Here is an 18206-nt window from a genome sequence, read left to right as displayed (position 1 = left end):
GAGCACCAGGTGTCAGTACGCATACACTCAGTGAGCGGCGCAGGCACGCACGCACACACACACACACACACGCACGCACACACACACACACACACACACCAAGGCATACCGGCAACTCTCTCACTCTCTCCCTCCTCCTCCTCTCTCTCCGCCAGCAATACATCTCTCTCTCATCCTCCCTCACTCTCTCTCTTCTTTCAGCCAGGGCAGAATTCCTTAACTCTTTCAAATCCACTGATCTCCAAGTACAATCGCTATTTTTATTTTCACTCTTGCTTACAAAGCTGAATGATGAATTATTTTGAAGTGGAAATCCTAATTTGAAAAATCGTAAATAAAAGCAAATATGAAGTCCATTTTTTGGACTACTTTACAGCTAAAAAAAAAGGCAGTTGAAACAGAGTTTATGAACCTATTAGCATCCCTCTGCATACCACAGGGCTTTGTTACAGCAGACATTAATGATGAGTAATGACATTAAGGATGGCTCATTTATATCTAACCGTCCCAGTAAGCCATGACAGTGAGTCAGCATGCATAACACCAAACCATGAAAGAGACAAAGCGTAATAGAATTTAGCCATCTTTTATGTTAGCAATCAAGCTAGCTGGCAGGTAGCTCAGTAGTTGTCGAGGATTAAAAAACAGTCAGTTGACCAAGTTTTTGAAACATACCACATTACTTTAAATCAAATAATTTTTGTTTCAAGCTCATCACACCAAAAACTCTGAATCAAGATGTCTCAGGGCTTTGAAACCACAATAATCAGTCAATTGCATCATTGTCCAGTTGTGTAGCTGATCACCAAAACTAAGAGCACTTTCAGATGTAACAACTTGAATATTATTGCAAATTGTCATGTATAGTACACCTAGTGCAAAATAACTTAATAGACATGGACAAAAACTGTGATGTTTAATACTGTATAAATATATCTCTTGCTCATATGTCTTGCTATGTTGCCAACAAATACAAGACCGGAGTTACATTTTTAGGAAATAATGATCTATACTTACTGTGTCCTGCTACATTTCTAAAGCTTGTTTATAGATAAGAATGACATCTTGACTTGTTTTATTAATAAAATAAATAGACAGCTCTACCTTGTCAGAAGTATGTTGCTCTGATTGCTTTCATACTTTTATGTAGTCTACTAAATTAAATCATATTTTGTTCTAATATCAACACTATCTTTTAGGATTTTACTGCTGTTTTTTAACCTTGAGTTCAAGTTTCCTGTTCAATCAGCTTTAGTAAATGCAACAATGTCCCAAATTGTGACTTTAACATTAAAGCTGTAGGCAGACAAATGTAGGTAGCGAAATAAACTTGCATGAACTTCAGGCATCATGTACACAACCAAGCAGTATAACCTGATCTAGCGACTGATTTTACAATCAAAAGAACATTATCAGTCACAATTCACTCTTGTACGTCAAGTCAAGTCTTTTGATGGAAGAAAGAAAGTGGAGAATTCATGATTGACAGGCGTGATTAACAGCTCTGAGTGAAGAAGTCACCAGCTGGAGGCTTGGGATTAGTACAAACTTTAGCTTTGCATAATCGTTTGGAGCATGTGTAATAGAACATGTTTCAATTTCATTTTAAAATAATTTAAAGAGTTTATGGTTAGTTGGTGTGTCTTCATAGCCAAACAGCTGGCGTGATGACGAGCAGCTAGGTCACTCACATCAACCAGCTATGTTTGTGCTCGGCTTATGATTGGCTTGGACCATACCTACAGCTCCAGCCTCCCGAACACTACTCTGCAGAATCTGGCTGCTGATGACTTTTACATTTCCAAATGGCTGCTCCCATTTCTGGGATATTTCGGCGTTATGTTTGGGAAGAAGTTGAAAGGCCTTCTTTATCAAAATATCACGTTTTAGACAGAGACTGGGATCCAGAAGAAACAAGTGTGCTTGTTTCTGGGACTTGCGGTGCGGAAGTTACATGCAAGTTTCTCTCTATAACGCCACAACTATTTGGCCGAGATGCACCAAATTCAACATTGCACTTAGTTTGGTGCTCGTGTGTGAAGTCAGTGAAGTGAAGTTAATCAGATGAACATTTCTTAAGATATGCAAAGGACTCATACACACAGAAATGTGTTAATGTACAGTTAGAGAAGAGAAATAAACTCATGAATAGTCTCAGTAGTGTTAACATGTTCATGGCCTATCGCTTTCCATGACCATAAAAAACTGCCAACATTATCCCTGCTTAGTTGCCACCTAAGATGGGACACCATATTTAGGTCACAGTAACACCAACTGCTGAATATCAGTCACGCCTCAGCCGTGAACACGTCCCTTTAATCAAGCGGTCAGCACTATCATAGAATTTACACAAATAATCAGAAGGTAGGATGCAACAAATGCTCTTACATTGCAAAGTTTCGGCCTGAATCAGCCTTAAAGAAAAACCATAAAGAAACGGAAATGAAATAAATGGATATGCCAAAGAGTCATACCAGGAAAGTGTGTAGAGCTAAGACAAGGGACACAGTGAGACAGAGTGAACAGGAGTGAGACTTCCCACTATTGACGTTGTGATCAGAGAGTGGAGGAGAGGTTAGACCAACGCTTCTCTACCTACGCATCACGCAGCCCACTCCCTACTGCTAGAACTAGAATGTACGGTTGCTTTTTCAAAAAGGGCTGCATGGGAGAGACACAGCAGCGGACAAATGTGCTGCTGGCCTTCATTTAAATGTCACAGAATCTCCACAAAGTGAGATGAATTACTCAGAACATTGTGGGAACGGCCGTCAAACCAACAGCGATGTCAGTGTCAGCGGGATATTCAAGAGCCCGCAGTGGGCAGTCTTACATTTTAGACATGCATCACAGTCTTTCAGATGTGAGCAGTGATCGAACCAGAACTGCTGAATGCAGAAAGTAGACCCTTCGTCATGTTTCACACATCAGAGTGTCCTTAACAGAAGAAAAAAAAAAAGAGAGCAAGAGGACGTGCTTCACTGTGATTATAGCGACAGTGGTGATACAAAAGGAACAATGTGCAGCTGAGTACCATTGGTAGCATTGAGTACCAGCTATTAGAGCAAAGAACGCACTTGACAGTATGGTGGGGTATTCAGCAATGACAATTACTGTATACTAGGGGTCGACCGATAATCGGTTTGGCCGATTATCGGGGCCGATATTCCGCATTTGACCGATTATCGGTATCGGCCTTTTTATATCAAATTGCCGATAAAACTTTGGCTCTGATGCGGCCGTTTCTCTGGCTGCAGTCACCACTCTGTGTACACGAGCAATGTCCCGCCCACAGCGCTATCTGATAGGCTATTACTGAAGATTTCCGGGCGGGAGCCAGCCAGAGAGGCGGGACCTTCTCAGATTACAGGCAGGTGCGAAAGAACGCAGACACAGACTGAAGCAAGCAGCAGCGCTGAGCGGCAGAGCCATACATGTGTTAAACCGAAGTTCAATAAACATCCCTATCCCCTATGCTGAAGTTGCAAAAACACCACGATCTTATGATCCAATTCTATCAGTTTCCCAGTTACACAGGGTGCGTGCAGCGTCTCGCAGCGGAGTAACTGTGGGGGGGGGGGGGGTGGAGCCTCGCAGTTTTTCAGGTTGATATGCGAAGCTCATTAGCTAGCCAACATGTATCTAGCAAATGTTTAGCAAAATATTAGAAGTGAGGCTACTAGACTAACGTTAGGTCTACTGTAATAGCCTCATTTTTAATAGTTTGCAAAACATTAGCTAGCACTAGTGTTTTGCAGTTGCTAGCAGCTTATTGGGATTTCATGCTAGATAGACAGATATAATAAATTAAGCATTATTGTTAGTTAAGCATGTCAGCCTGCAGCCCCACTTCTTGTCTCTCTAACTCATTGCAGATGGCTGCACTAAAGAAAAGGGCACAGAGAGGAAACCAGTTGTAAGATGTTTAAAAGTTAATTAAACATAATATAGGCTATGCTTAAATGCATTTCAAAGAAGTTGTGTTGAGTTGTGTTGGAGTTTGTGTTATTCTACATTTTGACACCAAGATTTTATTTGTTACTGCAAATGTATATCGGTTCCAAATATCGGTTATCGGTCTCCTTGATTACTAATAATCGGTATCCGTATCGGCCTTGAAAAAGCCATATCGGTCGATCCCTACTGTATACTGTCTTTACATTTTTCTTAAAAGCACTTCATGTACTGTATGAGGAAAGGGGGCCTTTTCACAGCACACATTCTGACTTGGGAAACAACACTGTAAGGTTATGCAACAAAATAAGTTTGTTAGGTTAATGCCTTTGTTTTTTCTGCGCCATTTGGTTTCACCAAATGTGCAAGCCTGGAGTAAATCTGGCAAGAGACTGTGTGAATTATATTAATGATATATAAGATATAAATGATATGGTTCTGATAAATTGGTGAACTGGTTCTCCTTGCTAACTCCCACTACTCTATACTCCGACCATTGAAAGCACCAATGTTTGAAGGATAGGGCCACGGACCAATTTGAAGTATTTCACACCCTGGGAGGGAGAAATTGTTGGATGACAGCCTGCACGGACCCTGAAACCGAAGCAGTGAAATGGAATCCCACTATCATTAATTTTACTATTTACACCTGTGCTTTTACTGTTTTGACACGTCAAAATGTCTTCTGTGAAAAAGGCCTATGCATGGAGACACATAACTAAATGTTTTAAGGGGAAATTAAACCACATCTCAACTGTAGTTAGCCCCATTCATGCGTTGCTCTTCATGTGTGAAGAGCATTAACGTTAATAGCTAATGCTTCAGCGAAAGATCTTTTTTTATGATTAACTGACAAATAATAAAGTATTTAAAATCTCAAGCAACTGTGAGAAATGCCAATCACACTGTGCCAGACATCAAGGTGACATCTTGCCTTGTCATTCCAGCAGTTTGAAATCGACAGATATGCAATTCAAAGAGCTACAAAATGAAATAAAAATGGTTGCATGCCCTTTATCTATTTTGGATTTACTCTAAATGAGTAACTCCATTTGGAGAAAAAAAATCTCAGTGACTCCTGTTCTCTGGTATTCAGAAAAAAATAACTCTTCATCCGACTGATCTGATTGCTATCGTAATGTGAGGAGTACAATTGCTTGATTTCCTTTGGAGAAGCAAAATAACTGCTGTTGCAATGAACACTACAGAATGGCCACAGATTTGTCCTGATTTCAGCTGAATCCGCTTTCTGGCCTTAACATGACACTCAGAAAGGATCATAGAAGAGGTTTCAGGGCGTCACATTCTTGAGCCTGGCGAACCCAAAGGAGGTAATTCACTAGAGGCACATGGGTGGCTGTGATAAGGGCAGAATGTGCATTAAGTGGCGCCACTGAACCGTAATGATGGGCCCAATAAGTGCCTCCCACACTCCACGAGATAGGAGAGTGCCACTGCTGACACTTCGGGCAAGTCGACTATCAGGCCCCAAGCCCTCTCCACACTCCGTCTGAATTGTCTCTGACCTTCAGCCCACTTACGTTTTGCTATAGCTTTGTAACTATGGTTACCCGCTGATGAGGCCACAGGTGCCTGCCGAAGAGGTTGGCAGCTTCGCCGGCCGCTCGTCGCCCACCGGTGTGACAACGGATATATTATCTGTGACCTGTCGCTGGGAACAACTTCTCCTGATCTGTGTTGTTTTGGGAAGAGGCTGATGGAGTCTTTCTACTGATGACCTTTGTTGTCAGCACTCGTAAAAACCCTCAACATCAACTCCGCACCGAGGGAAGACTTTCTTGTATGAAGAGAGAAATGTTCATGACAATAGGCCTCATGCAACAACAACAAAAAAGTCAACTCCAGATGCACCGAACATACTTAGCCAATAAAAGGTGCTCTTACCCAGGTTTACTGATTGATCTCTTAAATCTGCATTAGTGGCGGATGTTTATCATTAGCATATGTAATGTCCCCTCAACACTATGTATGGGATGGAGTAGTGATGCGTGTAAATACAAAACTAGAGATGCAATTTTTCAGACTGTACAGGAAAATAAAAGGATCTTTCGGAAGTTAAACACGTTTAACCATGCAAGGGTCTTCAAAGTCTACATTTTGATCAATGGACCTGTTAAGCCCTGAGTCTGTTTTTCAGGTCTCAGGCTCGAAAAGGCATTCCCAGAACAAATGACTATATCTTCACTTCTAAAAGGGGTAAATTAATAATCTTTTTTCTCAAAGCAATGATACACCTGTGAGTTGGATGTAGAAAAGTCAGAATCAATATAGATGTTTTTATTTTAAAGTAAATTCAGATTGAACATAGTAAAAAAATATAAATTATAGTTTCCGTCTAAAAAAAAACATTACTTATAGTGAAAACCACCCTTGAATGATGGGATAGTAGACTAAAAGCTTTAGGAATCCAAACTATAACATATAATACGTACCCTGTATCAAGATTGATGCAAAACAAGTGACATTTGACCTTTTTAGAGAGGTTTAGCAAAAACCCACTTCTGGGGTCATTTGGGTGCATTGCCATATCCGATTTTGGTGATTGACACCTCCTTTGAACCGTTCGAGCCAATAGAATCCTAAATCCACCTACACCATACCATTGAGGAGTGAGAGTGATGCGCACACAGTTTGCCCAAACCGAAAGCTATGTTACGCTCTGAAAACTAGGCTTATTGCCATACATATGATGATGGATTATCAGTAATCATTTCAAAGGGACACAGAGACATTGGATTAACCTTCAGCAGCGTTTATATGCGTTTTAATGCCATTGAACACAACTTTTGATCAGAAAACAGCAAAGGTTAGACATATTTATTACTTATTGTAAGTCGCTTTGGATAAAAGCGTCAGCTAAATGCAATGTAATGTAATATTTGCCATTTTGGCTCCGTAAAGCTACGTTGTGTGTTGTCTGGTTTTGCTTTGGCTGCCGCAAGTTTTGGTCGCTCAGTGATGATACTTATACCAATGGAATCCGCAGATCGGATGTGATGTGCTATGTGCGTTAGCACTTATTCGCTTAGTGCTAATTCAGAGGCTTGGAGTTAGACTTGTGTTTTGTTTCGGTAAAAGTAGTTCATATTGTCAAGTAGCTGAGTTTCTTCCCGTTAAGTAGGTATGACATTCATAGTTTGTTAAATGTTAAGAAGCCCTCAGACGCTGTCTCTTGCAAGATGTTGCCCGCTTAGCAGGTTAAGGCCAAAATAAGACAATGTTGTTGTTTTTTTAACTTAAAAGAGTGCTCTCTTTAACGAATGTAAAAAAAAAACATTGGCAGAGCGCTGTGGAGCCCTTTATTACCGTATTTAATCAAAACCACTCTAACCACTATTGTATAATCAACATCGCCCCTTTTCTTTTTATAATCTATTTGGTTTTTGATCTATTTCTTTGAAATTGTTATTTGAAGTGGCTGCACATAAAAGGCAGAGTGCTAAGAAAAGGCCTTGGGCAGCACTCTTCTAAAGGTAGCGGAATATAATGTGGACAAAGCTTAAGAGATATGCTAATGTATGAAAACATTGGTAAATCCTCAAAATCTTGGACACCAAAAAAATAAGAAAAACAGTGGATACAAACATAAGTAAATAGAAATGTGTTTGCATATGCCTTGAAAGCGACCAACTGAAGAGCCAAAAACAAACACTTCCTGACATTTGTTTATCCATCAAGCTCAGATGAGGAAAACAGATAAGGACAAAGCAACTTGGCAGATAGCTGCTGATGCTACACAGTTGCTCAGTCACCACTTCATAAAGGCACCTCAGAAATAAATGTCAAAAGCTGAAGGAAGGAAATGACACGTTACTGTGAAGTGGTTGTCGTCCTTAGTAACCAAAGGTCAAAGCTGCTCTCGACAGCTGTGCAGCATATTGATTCACTCACTCATTGTCTGCTCTGCTGTCTACAGTCTACGTTTGTTCACATTCAAAAAGGGAATTAAGACATGCAGAGATTTCTAATGCGCAGTGCGAGATAAAAGGGTGTTTATAGATTCATCTAGAACGATGGAATAGAAATAATATTTAAAAAACTTGCGCTGAATACAAAGTAATGAAATGATGACAGCAAATACATCTTTAGCTATTGGGTAAACAAATATCCTCTTTGGCAGCAAATTCAGTTTTAGGTTATTTTAAAATGAATATTTCTGGTTTTTCAAACTGTTAATTGTACAACATCGGTTTATGGGTATTTGTCAACATTTTCTACCAAATAATTGCGAAAATAATCTGGCAGATTGATGAATACTAACAATAATAGGTAGTTGTGGGCATCAAATAGAGCATGTATCTTCTCCAACTGTGTCAAAACAGCCTTCGTCTTTATCATCTTGTAATCTTTAGTGAATGGGGCAAATGAATGGTTAATTCTAAAAGGAGTTCTAACATGTTATCAAAACCTGGTGCTCTGAAATCCCTCCATTCATTCTTTTGCTCCCTGGGTTCATTAATACAGGAAGGAAGAGCACATTCTGTGGAGCAGTAGGTGGCTAGGTGCCAATCTGTCGCTATGTGGAGATGAGCCAGCCTCAGCTCATGTTAAGCTGCTGCTGCCGCCGCTCCTCTTCCATCTCTCTGATAGGTGGAGTGATTTATTTCTACACACAGTCACTGATGTTTGCGAGATATTCTTTCCCTTTTTCGCATGTAAGTAGCAGCAATATATATGTAAATGTGCAGCATCTGCATATATGCGCTTCCTTTGAATTTATTAGATTTTACAGCACACTGACTACAGAACAGATGGAATCATTCATGCAAAAATAAACCACATAACAAGTGCAAATGGTATATCTGGACATACCTGGTTGATTTTTAGTCTAAAGAAGGATTTTCAGTAATATTAAACTTCTCATAGATAGGGAACATATCATTTATTTTAAACACTGGATAATAGTTTTTCATAAAATTGCCAATTTAAACCTTAACTTCTCTGTTTTGCAAAAATGTCGATGTTACACTGGATCTCTATGTACAAAATGAGGCTGAGTAAGTGAGTGTCAGAACAACCTAGGGCTGCCCAACTTATTACATATGAATGTTAATCAACATTTCTGCTTCTCACAATTAAATAAAAACGATTGACTATGATCTTGACATTTTAAATTCATGCTCTGCTCACAGAAAATGTTCCTGATCGTTGCCGCTGCAGTCCGAGTAGAAGAGTTATCAGCCAGTGGACTTGTATTCAAACTTATTTTGAAACAGATTTGTTCGATAGCAAGTAAGTAACACAACATAAAAGTGCAAGCACTGCTTTGTTTATTTAAATGTGAAAGTTAAGATCATTTCCCCCCTAAAAATCAATGAATTATTGTGGCCAATACCCCAAATAATGGTGATTATACTTATGACCACAATTCTGCTGCCTACCTTTAATCATCCATTGGATTATTTTAATTTACATAATGTAAATAATAATAAAAGATGCCACACACGCAATTGCAGCAGGAAGCATCATGAACAATTATCAGCATTATATAAAATGTCCAGTCAAATGTTTATATCTAATGTTGTCATTCACTGATTTTGAAAATACTTAAATGCAGAAGGGATGTTTACACTGATTTAGATCAACACTTGACATTGGAAGGGAACAAATAAACTAAATAAATTAAGGCATAAAAATAGCCCATATGTATTTTGTAAGGTATATTGAAGTCATATTGTTGAATAAACAAGAATGTGTGCAGGTTGGTTTATTTGCAGGTTGGTTTATCTGCAGTGTAAAGTGGACCTATTATGCTATATTTGAAAAATATATTGTAGGGCCATACCTATACAAAACATGTTTGTGAAGTTTTTTGCTTAAAATACTAAACAGATCACCCAATTGTAGCCATGCCCCATACTGCTCATACCCCTCTATTGCAGCCCTGTGCCAAAAAGGCTGATTCTGCTTTAAATGGAACGGCTGTCCCGAATACAATTTTTCGGGCTCCGAATATTCGATAGTGATCAGCAGCGAATATTCCAATATTCGTTCCGCGCGGTGCGTGCGTAGTAATCAGCAGCGAACCGCTTCGACAGGAGTATTTCGGTTTATTCATGGCATTCTTTTTGTTATTCTACAGTATTGTTGTTTTATAGTTATTTGTTAATGTATACAACCCAATTTGTGTTCTTTGAAATTGAAAAGGATATTGCATTGTGTGTGTTACTTTCGTTGCAGTTGTATATGTCTCAAGTGTAATTTGGCTTTCTATTTTGTATGGACATGCTTTTATTTTGAAGGCGAGTTAGCGCAGTTGACAGGAAGTTGTTGTTACTATGGAAACAACGTGACGGATATTAATGGAGAAAAAGTCATATCTACATATAAAGACGGAGAAAGTAAACGATAACGTTTATGGTTAAGTGTTAGCACCCCCCGAAGAGGCACAAGCTCTTAAGTTGATATTGGAGATTTCAATAAATTAGAAGAAAAAAAATGAATATCCGAATAACGAAATTGAAACCCGAAAATAGAACTCCAACGAACGAATATTTGAATATTCGGGTACAGCCCTACTAGCCACGCCCCTTTGTAGCATCACGCAGCTTTCTCCTGCTAAGAGAGTTTTCTACCGGGAGAAAGTCAGCTAAACGCTGCAGTGATTAAATGCCATATTATGCTCCCAACCACTTTAAGCTTTATTTCTGAAACAGTATGGAACTCAAACCTTTCTCTCTCGCAGGGTTTACCACAAGGACATAACATTACCAGTGTTTCCCCTACCATTGTCTTGGAGGGGCGCAGCGCCCCGCCAACGAAGCCCCGCGCCCCCCCTGAAATTCAAGGTGTTTAAAAAAAAAAATATATATATAGCACCAAATTGCAACTAATCTATATCTACTGTCACTTTTCACATTGAACATGGGCTCTTTTATTAAATAAACTAAACGCTTTCATTTTAAGTAGTGAGGTTAGTGTTTTTTACCCTAAGAAACACTGATACATTAATCAATAACAATAATCCACAGCTCCTCTCTCTGCTCCAGAGGATTTAAAATATATATATCCCAATGCTACCCCCCCCGCGCTCAGGCAGCACCCCCCAAAGCAGTAAACCTAGGGGAAAAACACTGATTATGTTACACATATTCTCTCCAGTAGCCTACAGCGTTAGCTCTGAGTGTTAGCATGCTTGCTAATGTAAACACAGAGCATATTACTCCCAAAACACGCCGTGCATTGTTTCTGATACAGCACATAGCTTGACATGTTCTTTCTTAAGTGTTTACCGCTAGAACAGTGCCATTATATGTATTATATATAACAACTTTACTCTAAGTGCCTCCTGCAGACATCCTGCTGAATACACAGACACACAGCTGTGAGAGGGGATTCAGCTAGACGACTGTATACATTGACGATAGCTTGGGACGTGTCACGTGTGCCGGATGTCGCCAATGACGAAATAGGAGCCAATATTCTGGATCTGCTCGTTTGTCCCCCTGTTTTTTTTATTTTTAGAGAGATGTGGATACGGAGTACAAGAGACACTTTGTGAGTTCCCTGACACACCGGGGACACATATTTATGTATAAAAGACTTCAACAAATGCAAGATTGACAATAATTACGTTGACACTTCTTGTGCCTTAGAGCTCGAAGCGTGTTTGTCGATCTGATGATCCCTAATTAGATTTCTCTGCCACTGTGGAAAATGAGCCATCAATTAGTGCTGTGATAAGAGGGGCCAATTTGATTCCTGTCAAGCACCTGCTGCCTTTCAGACTTTTAGTTACTGGAACATTCCATGTCAGACCGAAGGGAAGAAACGTTGAAAAGTACAGTAGGTGTGCTGACATTTTTGATGTTAGGCCTTTTCACTTCTTATTTCAAACTGTAAGATTTAGTATATCCATTCCGTAGTGATAATAACATTATTATCTTTAAAAATAAAACTTCTTCTTTGGAGAGCATCGTCCAATATAAAGAGACCAAAGAGATTAGGGGTGTCAAGAGAACCAAAACGTTGGTAACAAGTAAAAGTGAACGTATTCTTTGTTCTACAGTATTGTAGGATCGACGGTTACCGCAAAAGGGCTCAAGACTAACATCGTAACTTTACTTTACAGTAACCCATCGTAAAGATATTCAGTAAACTCATTAGTGACTTGGAAAATACGTTTTTCCCCCTATTAACGCAACAGATGCAGCCACCGTGAATTTCCCCTCCGAGGCAAATATGTTGTGAGTCTCTCAACAGCCTCCTGTTTCCTGACAGGGTGTCACCATGAGATGGCACTTCTCTCACAAAAACACAAAACCTACACTGAATAATATTACACATTACATTTACTCAAGTTTTGTACTTGAGGACAAATTGAGGTACTTTGTTCTACTTCCGACTCCAAAAGATCTAAGAGGGAAATGTTGTACTTCTTACTACACTACATGACATATTACATATTTTAAAGGGTTTGGTCGTGATGCTATTTACTTGGTTTATAATACATTAAAATAGGTTACGCTACTCATTCGAAAGTGAATATTAAGCCCCTTCTTTTCTTCTAAGTGTTGAACAAATACACTGATAAAATTATCTTGTAAGTACGTTGGTAGCTACATCTTGTCTGCTCAACTGCCACGCTCAAGCCCATCTCTCTCAGTGCTTATTAGTCATGCAGCTTCTCGCTGTCCAGAGACACAACCTTTCAACCCCATTTCTAATTTTCCAATCAGCCAATGCCATAAACTGTAATTGCAGTGTCAGGCTGTTGACTTTCTTTAAAGTCTAGACCCACTGATTGGAGCAAGAAGGACATCGCAGTCAAAATTCCACCCCCTCACACCACAAAAATGAAACAAACGACTCCATGCTCCTTCCTTTTCGAGCTAGAAAGTCTGAGGCACAATGCGATATCAGAGAGCTCGAAATGACATTTTGGCTTTCCAGGCGGGTACATAAAACTGCCGCAGGCTACAGCAACAATAGGCTGCTCTGTCATAAATAAAGGCCTTACATACATACATTGGTTGAAGTCTGATTGGTGTCTTGACAAGAAGACTGTACCGTATCTGATATCACTGATGCTGTAAATGCAAGATATTTGTCCTTTTGGTTGTTACTGCCTGCATCTCAGGGTGTGAGATTACACATTTCTGAAGTGAACATTCACTTGGGATCTTAAGAGGAGTCTTGATAAATGGCAGAGAGGTAGGAGTAAGAGAAATGGCAGAGGGTTCCAGACCGACTCAACTTTTAATGATAGTGTCTGAGGACAAACAGACAACACAATGTAGAGAAATAATTATTTAAAGGTGCAGTAATAGGAACTTTATCTGTTGTCAGGCGCTGTAATTTGATTTCACCACGTGGGTTGATTTAACGAAGATAAAGAAAATCAGCTGTCATTCTCGGGCTGTACTGAATAGTTTTTATATTGGTAGCTTCTATGGAGGTTTTCAAATCCTGCTTCGATTGTCTGTAGTCCTATTCTGTGGATTTATTGCTGAAAATAAAGAACATTTTCATCACGGTCAGAATTGCCTCTTTTCGTGTATGCCAAGCGGAAACCAAACCTTGCAGTGAAAAGGTTGTTTGTAGATTGAAGCAGAAAACTTTGTTGAAAAAGAACATGATGTTCATTTTCTAAATGATGACATCTATCTTTCTTTTAAAAAATGTTGACCTTTGGACTTTACAATGCTTGAGTCAGCCACCTCCTGATTCTAATTCTAAAGAACTATCATACTAATAATTATGTTGTAGCATAGTCTTTATTTGCAACTGTGAAATACTGGGTTTAATCAAATGAATAGACATGAAGAAAAATGCAAACAACACAAAATGCATCTGCTGATTTTGTGTTGTACATTTAGAATGGAGCTTTAAGCTATTCAGTGCAGTTCTGTCAGTCTATAAAAGTGATGCTTCCAGCTCTTGTTTTGTTGGTTTCTAAAGCATCAGTGTGAACCTAAACCAGACAAAAGCAACAACGAATCGTGTTGTGTCCTTTGTTCAGAAGCAAATCAAACAAACTACAGGTGTGATAATGTGTCTCAAAGGACAAAACAGTGAAGCAGCGTCTTATAGAAGTCTATTATCTGTATAAATAGCAGTTTGAGGCTCAATCTAGCTCTAGTAGTTGCTAGAGAGATATCAACACCCTATTCGTTGAGTGTGTTGCAATACAGATTTAAACAATTCCACATCATCGCAATCAGAGCAGCCAATCTGTGTTATTCAATTAAAAAACGCCATTCATCAGTTTAGTAACTTGGGGCTGATACAATGCCTCTAGTGCAGACATATGTTGTCTCCAGATTAGAGGGTATATTCCCCCTTCAGAGGTCCGGCATTCCTGAAGCCAGAAGCTCACTTGAAACTGCATCAAACACTGAGAACTCGTCTTATCTCACAATCTCACACTTGAACTAAAGACCAATTTCAGCAGCTAGTGCATCCACACTTATAGGGACAGTTTTTAGCCTGGCAAGTCATCAGTGCTACTCCCACAGCAGGGTTGTAGCTCACTAGCGCTCCCTGTCTGTCATTAGCAGAGGAGTCAGAGTTGCTAAAAACAGCTTTCTAGTTCTCCTTGGAGAGCAGGTGGGTATAATAATGTGTGTAAATGGTGTCTTTAAATAAACATTAAAAGTGGCAGTGTGTGCCTCTATCCCAGTGTGTACAGGCACACTGCAGGAAACTGCGGGATACAGATGTTTCAGTGAAGCGGCCAGATTGTGAGATCATCACTCGTCTGCTGGGAGGAGGAAAAAGTGACAGCAACAGATACCAGAACACTGGAGGGTACGCGCTGCTGCTGCTGCTGCTTGATCTACTCTCCACTTCACACACAAATACACACTGAAGGCACAGTGTGTTTGTGTACAGCAGGAAGGGGTTAGCCATGGAGCCTTGCAGGGAAGGACATCTCATAATAAATTAATGAATAAACAGACGGAATGTTTAATATTCTACGTGTATATAAACTACTTGAAGAGCAGTCCCAATAGGATGTAGTTAATTAGGGTCTGAGACCTAAGTCGGCGAAGACCCTATTGAAATTGGAAAAAATAAACCTGCCAAAAACACCCAAAAACATGGAAAACGACCGACTAAAGCACCCAAAATGTTCGTAAATAATGTCGGCTGATAGACCGTGTGAGCCCAGTCACAAATCGCATAATTGATATCGTAACAATCATCATAGTCGCTCGCGAAGCGAGCGATAACCATGCAAAACCCCCTCAAAACAGGGTAAAAAAGGGCCAAAAGCCCATTACAGGTGTCCCAGTGGGTAGGCCGGACGGCCTACAGTGAGGTGGTCCCATCCACCTCAATGTTAAATCGAACATGATTGAAACTGGTCCGATTATTTATTATGATTATTCTTTACCTTTGTTGCACGCACTTTTGACCCCCGTAGCATATGTGAAAACTCACCAAATTTTGCACACGCGTCAAAAGTGTGGCAACTTGAAGTACGTCATTGGTCCCGGAACTTAACGTAAAAAATTGCGTAGGCCACGCCCACTTCCGTTTTTGACGTTAACTCCCCCTATTTTAACTTTCACGTAAACGAACGAAACTCGCCACGCATATCTAGGGTGCGGAGACAAACCAAAAAGCCTCTTGGAGGGGTAAAAAATAACGTACAGGAAGTCGGCCATTTTCAATTTGGTGTCGAAAAAACGCGATTTTATCGCGTTTTTTGCCCTATTTCGCGTACCGACGAAATCTATCTCCTCCTAGGGACTTTTATCGTACGACTCGAAATTCCTCGTTGTAGCTTCGCGAGACATGGGAGAGCTTAAGTTATCACGAGAATTTTTCTAATCCCTACGGCGTAGCCGTTATCTGTCGCCAAATTCGCGTTCGTACGATTTTTGGCGATCCCTCGCCATGGAACCCGATGATGTCATAACTCAAACTGACATTCTCAGAACGCCACCACACTTCACATGACGTTTAGCACCACAGCTCTGAACAGCTCTAGGTCAAATCTGATGTCACTTAATTTGGCGTTACCATGGCAACGGATCCTTCGCCATAAACAACGGTGTCGCTGTAAATGCAATGGACACGGTCCCATCGTCCCCCAATCTTCACTTTTATATCACTGGTCCATGCCTCAACAGCTCCAAGTGAAATCTGAAATCTCAACGTATGCCGTTTCCATGGAAACGGCATCCCTCGCCAAAACATCCGATGTTGGTGTAAGTCAATGGAAAATCGTCCAAACAGCACCAGACTTCAGACTATCATTAATGGTCCGGCCCTCAACAGCTCTACGTGAAATCTGAAATCCCAACGTATGCCGTTTCCATGGCAATGCATCCCTCGCCGTCAAACATCATGTCGTCGTAAATCAATGGAAAATCGTCCAAACACCACCAGACTTCAGACTATCATCAATGGTCCGGCCCTCAACAGCCCTACGTGAAATTTGAAATCTCAACGTATGCCGTTTCCATGGAAACGCATCCCTCGCCAAAAAATCCCATGTTGTTGTAAGTCAATGGAAAATCGTCCAAACAGCACCAGACTTCATATGATGGCTAATGGTCCGGCCCTCAACAGCTCTATGTCAATTATGGGATGTCATCATTTGGCGTTGCCATGGTAACGCATCCCTCGCCGTCAAACATCATGTTGTCGTAATTCAATGGAAAATCATCCAAACACCACCAGACTTCAGACTATCATTAATGGTCCGGCCCTCAACAGCTCTACGTGAAATCTGAAATCTCAACGGATGCCGTTTCCATGGAAACGCGTCCCTCGCCGTCAAACATCATGTCGTCGTAATTCAATGGAAAATCGTCCAAACACCACCAGACTTCAGACTATCATTAATGGTCCGGCCCTCAACAGCTCTAGGTGAAATCTGAAATCTCACCATTTGTCGTTTCCATGGCAACGCTTCCCTCGCCATAAACCACGGTGTCGCTGTAAATCCAATGGACACGGTCCCATCGTCCCCCAATCTTCACTTTTATATCACCGGTCCATGCCTCAACAGCTCAAAGTGAAATCTGAAATCTCACTGTATGCCGTTTCCATGGCAACGCGTCCCTCGCCGTGAAACACGGTGTTGTCCTAATTCAATGAAAAAGGTTCCAAACGGCACCAGACTTCATATGATGGCTGATGGTCCATGCCTCAACAGCTCCAAGTGAAATCTGAAATCTCAACGAATGCCGTTTCCATGGAAACGCCCAAAAATACGATGTTCTTGTAAGTCAATGGAAAATTGTCCAAACAGCACCAGACTTCAAACTATCATTAATGGTCCGGCCCTCAACAGCTCGATGTCTGGGATGTCATCATATGCCGTTGCTATGGCGACAAATCACCCGCCATCAAACACAACGTTTGTGTTACTGCCGTAACTCCTAAATATTTCGTCCGATCGGCCGAGTCCTCGAGACACCTAGACACACACGTCGACGTGCGGACAACAGCCTGCGGAACGTCGAAGACCCGCTCAACGCTGCTTGCAGCTTTAATTATGATTATTGTTGCCCAAAATGAAATAATTTGAAGCAGCTTTTTGTCAAAAATTGGAATGCAATCTTATTATTTTTGTCATATTTTGGGGTGGTAGTGTTTATATAAATGAAAAAAAAATGAAAAAAAGAGTTAGCTTAGGCCTTGTAACTAATTCACCAGCACTTACAATGGTATGACTTGCTGGAAGTGAATATATCTGCACTTTCCTTGTTGTTCGGTTTGAATCTCAAGGATTTTTGCACTTATTTCAAATCGCTTTGGATAAAAGCGTCAGCCAAATTAAATGTAATGTAATGTAATGAATGCATGTTGGCTGTGAGAAAAGTGATTTTACTGACAATTATTAAATGCAGTTACTGTTTGAAAGCTTGAGCACAGCATTTGTATTCAACATGCAGATGATGGATAAAAACACTGACCTCCATGAGAACTAAACAGGATTTAAAATGATGAATGATCATGAGAATGAAGTCAAATGTCAATAAAAACAAGTCAAGGAATCGAAGCCTAGTCAGAAAGTATAAGTATTGTTACAATGAAGTAATTAAGTACTTCACACTGTATTTCTGCTGAGCTTTTTTTTTAAACAAGTTAATGCCTGGATTCAGTTCGATTAAATGTTTCACTGCACAGAATATTTTCATTAACACATCTATATGTTTTTGTCTGAAGTGGAGACAAAACAATGACCTCCTGTACTGTTGGATATTTCTAGCTTTACAAAATAATTCATCTGTGCAGATGGAGTGGGCGGCTGGACGAAACCCTCAGAATCC

General features: G+C 40.3%; 1 protein-coding gene across 9 annotated transcripts in view; it reads right to left on the bottom strand.

Annotated features, from left to right (window-relative positions):
• Window positions 1-18206, bottom strand: part of tanc2b (tetratricopeptide repeat, ankyrin repeat and coiled-coil containing 2b) — a 185195-nt gene that overhangs the window by 103353 nt on the left and 63636 nt on the right. The gene's annotated exons all lie outside the window — the stretch shown is intronic.

The sequence above is a fragment of the Pseudochaenichthys georgianus genome, chromosome 19 (genome assembly GCF_902827115.2).
Source record: "Pseudochaenichthys georgianus chromosome 19, fPseGeo1.2, whole genome shotgun sequence".
NCBI classification, from domain to species: domain Eukaryota; kingdom Metazoa; phylum Chordata; class Actinopteri; order Perciformes; family Channichthyidae; genus Pseudochaenichthys; species Pseudochaenichthys georgianus.
Note: the sequence above shows the minus strand (reverse complement) of the source record. Positions and strands in the feature narration are given on the sequence as shown.